The sequence below is a fragment of the Peromyscus leucopus genome, chromosome 18 (genome assembly GCF_004664715.2).
Source record: "Peromyscus leucopus breed LL Stock chromosome 18, UCI_PerLeu_2.1, whole genome shotgun sequence".
Taxonomy (NCBI): domain Eukaryota; kingdom Metazoa; phylum Chordata; class Mammalia; order Rodentia; family Cricetidae; genus Peromyscus; species Peromyscus leucopus.
Window position 1 is genome coordinate 19,012,511 of NC_051078.1, and position 5,830 is coordinate 19,018,340.

The following is a 5,830-nucleotide window of genomic DNA, read 5'->3' on the forward strand; positions in this document are numbered from 1 at the left end:
ATCCCCAGTGAACGCAGGGAGACGGGCATGCACTGCGCATCTATCCCCAGTGAATGCAGGGAAACAGGCATGCACTGCGCATCTATCCCCAACAAAGCAGGGAGACAGGCATGCACTGCGCATCTATACCCAGCGAATGCAGCGAGACAGGCATGCACTGTGCATCTATCCCCAGCAAAGCAGGGAGACAGGCATGCACTGCACATCTATGTCCAGCAAAGCATGCTGTGTCCACTAACAGGAAATCAGCAGCCGGCGGGACAGGGGAAAGGTTATGAGGGAACTTTGGGAAATGATGGATTTTTGTGTATCTTGATTATGACGGTTACGAAACTGAATGTGCCTGCTTAAACTTAGCACCATAAAATGAAGGAGCTGTGCTTTGTTACTACTTGTAAATTACATCTCAATAAACTGGACATTTAAAAATATTCTTTTTGTGTTAGCCAGCCTGTCTTGGTTTCGTTTCTGTTTTTATGATAAAATACCCTGACAAAAAGTAATGTAATGGGAGGAAGGGTTTGTTGGGCTTACAACTCTATGTGACAATCTATCGTTTTGGGGGAGCCAAGCAGGAACTCAGCAGCACAGCACATCACATTCACACCCGAGATCAGAGGGAAATGAAAGCACTCCCACCCCCTGCCTGCTGCTCATCTAAGTTTTCTACTGTCCCCACATAATCCAGCGCCTCCTGCCTAGGGAATGGTGCCGCCCACAATAGGCTGTTCTGCCTACATGCATGAACAGTCCAAGACCATCCCTACAGACAACCCCACAGACCAACCTGATGATAAAAAGTACTCTGTGGAGACTCTTCCCAGGTGATTCCGAGTTGAGGCAAGTTAACATTTAAAACTATCACAGCGGCTTTCTGTTACTGTAACAAAATGCCTGAGACAATCAACTTTAAAAGCAGAGACGTTCACTCTGGCTCACAGTGGTGGAGGTTTCCGTCTGAAGTTGGTAGCTGGGGAGAAAACAAAAGAGAAGATAGGAGCTAGAATTGGTCCCAGTCTCCCCTTGAGGAATGCCCCCGACGACATAACAACTGCCACCTAGACCCCACATAACAGCTCCACAACCTCTCCATAGCATCAAGTTGGAGACTAATTCTGATCCAAACATCAGCATTTTTCATACAGAAATTTTAGTGTTAGTGCATTGTAATTGAATTTTTCTATAATGTATTTTTCAATTCAAACAGTATCGATTCCTAATGTATCACAAAAAGACTGCAGCAATGAAGTTTAATGCCTATAGTGATTTATCTATAGTTAGGCCCTAAGTTAGTGTGAGGGGTGTGTGTATGTGTGTGTGTTTGTGTATGTGTGTTTGTGTGTAGGTGTGTGTATGTATGTATGTGTATGTGTGTGTATATGTATGTGCATGTGTGTGTATGTATGTGCATGTGTGTGCGTGTGTGTATGTATGTATGTATGTGTGTGCATGTGTGTGTTTAGGTGTGTATGTATGTATGTGTATGTGTGTGTGTATGTATGTGCATGTGTGTGTATGTATGTGTGTGTATGTGTGTGCATGTGTGTATGTGTGTGTATGTATGTATGTATGTGTGTGCATGTGTGTATGTGTGTGTGTATGTATGTATGTATGTGTGTACATGTATGTGTTTAGGTGTGTATGTAGGTGTGTGTATGTATATATGTGTGTATGTGTATGTATGTGTATGTGAGTATATATGTGTGTGTGTGTGTGTGTGTGTGTTGGTGTGAAATCAGCATCCATCAAAGTAAACTAAATACAATGGTTTTGACACCAACAGTAACAAGCTCTTACATCTATGTAAAAATCACAAAGAAGAGATATTTTGGATGTAATAAATCAAGGACTTTATTGTGAAAGCTGTGCTGTGTCCTACTTTATTCTGAGAAGCTGTTATACTGGGATAAGAGGTCTAGGATCAAAAATCAGATCGAGGAGACTGCTGCTTTGTGTCAGACTTCTTACCCACGCGAAGCAAGACAGATTTTCCTGACTCGGAGACTGATACGGTGGTGGAGACACCATCCTCGGTGAAGAGCTGGTACCTTAAGCTTTTGTTTCAAGAATAATGTGGCTAGTGGCTGCACCAGATTTAATTTTTTTTAAAAAGATTTATTTATTTATTTATTTATTTATTTATTTATTTATTTATTTATTTATTTATTATGTATACAATGTTCTGCCTGCATGTGTGCCTGCAGGCCAGAAGAGGGCACCAGATCTCATTACAGATGGTTGTGAGCCACCATGTGGTTGGTTGCTGGGAATTGAACTCAGGACCTCTGGGAGAGCAGTCAGTGCTCTTAACCATCTCTCCAGCCCCCAGATTTAATTTTCAACAGCTGAGCTCTTCAGAATTTCAAGATATGATGCTACTTATGAAAATATGAAATATGGAGGGAGGCCAGTGAGGTGCCTTTGTGAGTAAAGACATCTGCACCCAAACTGGAGGACCTGAGTTCAATCCCCAAGCCCCTCATGCTGGAAGAAGAGAGCTGATTCCCGTAAGTTGTCCTTTGACCTCCACAGGTGAGCTGTGGCACATGCATACATGCAGGTGTGCGCACACACACACAATAAATGAAATGTAAAGACACGAAAAGAAGATAAAATTGAGAGCATTCCATTGTGCAAACATACAGTCCATCTGTTCGTTACAAAGCAATGGGGAGGAACAGCCTTCAACAGCAGCTGCGCACAAATAACCAATGGCTCTGACAAACAGAAAGACCAGCTGCAGAAGAGCACAATTCATAGACCAGATGTGTAAAACCGGGAGACACTACTTAATGTTACAATGTGTCTGCTGCAGAGGGGCTAGGTGGTGTTGGGGTTTTTCTTTTGGCTTTTTTTTTGGGGGAGGGCCTGCCACCCAGCTCCCAAATAAATCACACTTGGAGTCTTATTATTACTTATGAATGCCCAGCTTAGCTTGGCTTAGTTTCTAGCCAGCTTTCCTTAAATTAGCCCATCCATCTTTTGCCTCTGGGCTTTTCCCCGTTCTCTAACTTCTGTAATCTTACTCTGTGCCTTGCTGGTTGTGCGGCTGGGTGGCTGGCCCCTGACGTCCTCCCCTTCTCTGGCTCCTAGCTCTTCCTTCCTCTCCCAGAGTTCTCCTCCTATCTATTCTCTCTGCCTGCCAGCCCCGTCTATCCTTTCTCCTGCCTTGCTATTGGCCGTTCATCTCTTTGTTAGACCAATCAGGTGTTTTAGACAGGCCCAGTCACACAGCTTCACAGAGTTAAACGAATGCAACATAAACAAAAGTAACACACTTTAAAATAATATTCAGCTACAGCTTGGAGCCGGCTACTGAAGGAGGAGGGCATGATGGGGATTCCCTGGGGTGGGCAGTGGTTACACAAATACAGTCTGTACTATTTGTTGAGCTGAGGGGGTCATTGTCAACAGATCACACCTCTCATATCTGAATGATTCTTCTCCTTTGTCAGCCCTAGGATACTTTAGCTGGCCCACAGACAAAAACTCAAGCATGCATCCTCTCCCTTTCCCATGCCTTCTCATTGACTAAGGTGTAGCCTTTTAATTTAGCGTCAAGGTGCCCGGACCAAGGGTGGCTTGGAAGATCTTGGAGCTGCAGATAAGAAAGGTGCAATAGAATGACTGTCTACCAACACTATTAGTCTTCTCTCTGGGTTTCTATTTGTGTGACTCTGTTCAAATTTGAGCAGTTTCTCTGGACTCCGGTGTGCATGTATGTGTGTGCTCCCATGTGTGGGTGTGCATACACGAGTAAGTACGTGGAGACCAGAGGTCAAAGCCAGATGGTATTCCTCATCTTCTATCTTGGGTTTTAGACGGACTCTCCCAGCGGGACCTGGGGCTTGCCCTTTACGTTTGGCTGACTGGCCAGCAAGCACTGAGATTCTCATCCTCTGCCTCCCTAGTACAGGGATTACAAGCACTCCCCCACTATGCCCAGCTTTTACACAGGCTCTGGGGATTAAACGTGTGCCCTCTTGCTTGTGTGGCAAACACTTTACCAACTGAAGCCCCGCCCCCGCGTCCACCCCCCCACCCTCTCACCGCCATGTTCTTTCAAGTTGCATTGGTTGTTAAAGCCACCAAGTTGCAGCTCATCTGAGCTGTCAACACAGCGGCAGGTCTCCAGGGCAAGATGTTCAAGATGGCTGACAGGGTGTAGATCGACATGGTTTTCTCGCAAGATCCCTTCAAATGACAGAAACAATTTAAAGTAATAACTCAGAAATGCTGGGGACTCAATAGAGACAAGGAAAAGCCTTTGAGAAGCCAAAGATGTTGAGGAACTGGCGAAGAAACAGTAGAGGGGTTGGATTGGCTGAAAGAGCCCAGGAACCCTAGTGAAGCCAAAGCCTCGAGTTTTTAACTGGGACCATTGTTTCCTTGTTGTTGAGCTTTAATAGATCTTTGTATATTTTTGGTGGAAGTCTTTTATGAGACATTTGCGTTGTAGCTATTCTGTCTTAGTCTATAACTTGCCTTTGATTCTTACAGAGTTTAAGTTGATCTAAGTGTAATGTATCGTTGTTTTACATGGATCTTAGCTATACCGGTTTCCACCCATCTTTCCTCTGAGAAGTTCTAAAGTATTGCATATAGTATGTCTATGATTAAGTTCAAGTAATCTTTGGGATATCTATTAATGTTATTCTGTGTTTGGGTGTGTCTGTGTATGAGAATGTGCACGTGAGTTCCAGGTGTCTGAGAAGGCCAGAAGCCTCAGATCTACCGAGAACTGGAGTTACAGGTGGTTGTGAGCCACCCCGTGTCAACACTAGGAATTGAACTCAGGACCTCTGCAAGAGCAGCGCATGCGCTAACTGCTGAGCTCCGTCTCCAGGCCCCTGTCTGTGTTTAAGGGAGAAAAAGCAGGAGGAGAAGGAGTAGAGTTTCTGCCCTCCAGGTCCAGTGAGAACATTGGGGCATAAATCCTCAGGATTTATGAAGCACTATCCATTTCATAACCACTCTCCTAAGTTAATTATCTAATTAATCTCTAAGGATGTAATTGATATGACTTCCTTTGAAAACTTTCATTATTTATTAACGGTAGAAAGCTGATGGAGAGATTTTTGTCTGGGTCTTTGCAGGCAAACTGGAATTCTTTGGAAACCAAATCCCAGTCCTCTCCAGGTCTGTTTTCTGAAAATCAACAGAACCCAAATTCACTGCAGCAGGTGGAACTTTGGGAAGATTACCTCCCTGCCACAGTCTCCTCTGGATAAGGTGGGCATCATCAGAGTCAAGACGGGGTAATTAAGATTTCATTTTTATTTTAAAAGTGTGCGTGTGTGTGTACCTGAGTGCAGGAGCCCTCAGCGGCCAGAAGAGGGTGTTGGGGCTCCAGGAGCTGGAGTTACAGGCTGTTTTGAGCCACAGCAGGTAGGTGCTGGGAACTGGACTTGGGTCCTTTGCAGGACCAGCAAGCGCTCTTCACCACCACACACCTCTCCAGTCCAAGGTAGGGTAATTCTGAAGGCTAAATGAGTCCTTATGTTGAAAAGGACTTAGCCTGGATCCAAGCCCGTGGTAAATGCCCAGGAAGTTATACATACGCTCCACAAAGAACTTAGGTATTTTGTGAGAATGAAAAAGAGACCCAGACTTGTGCTTGTATTTTTCTCTATGTCCAGATGGACACCGAGCAATGGTCTGATACATGGTAACTGCTCAAGGTTCTCTTTCTTTTGACCTCTCTTTGTCCTTCTGTTTGTCTTTTTACCCTTTTATTTTTCTTTTTCTTTTTCTTCTTTCTTTCTTTCTTTCTTTCTTTCTTTCTTTCTTTCTTTCTTTCTTTCTTCTAGACTTTCACTGCCAACTCTTT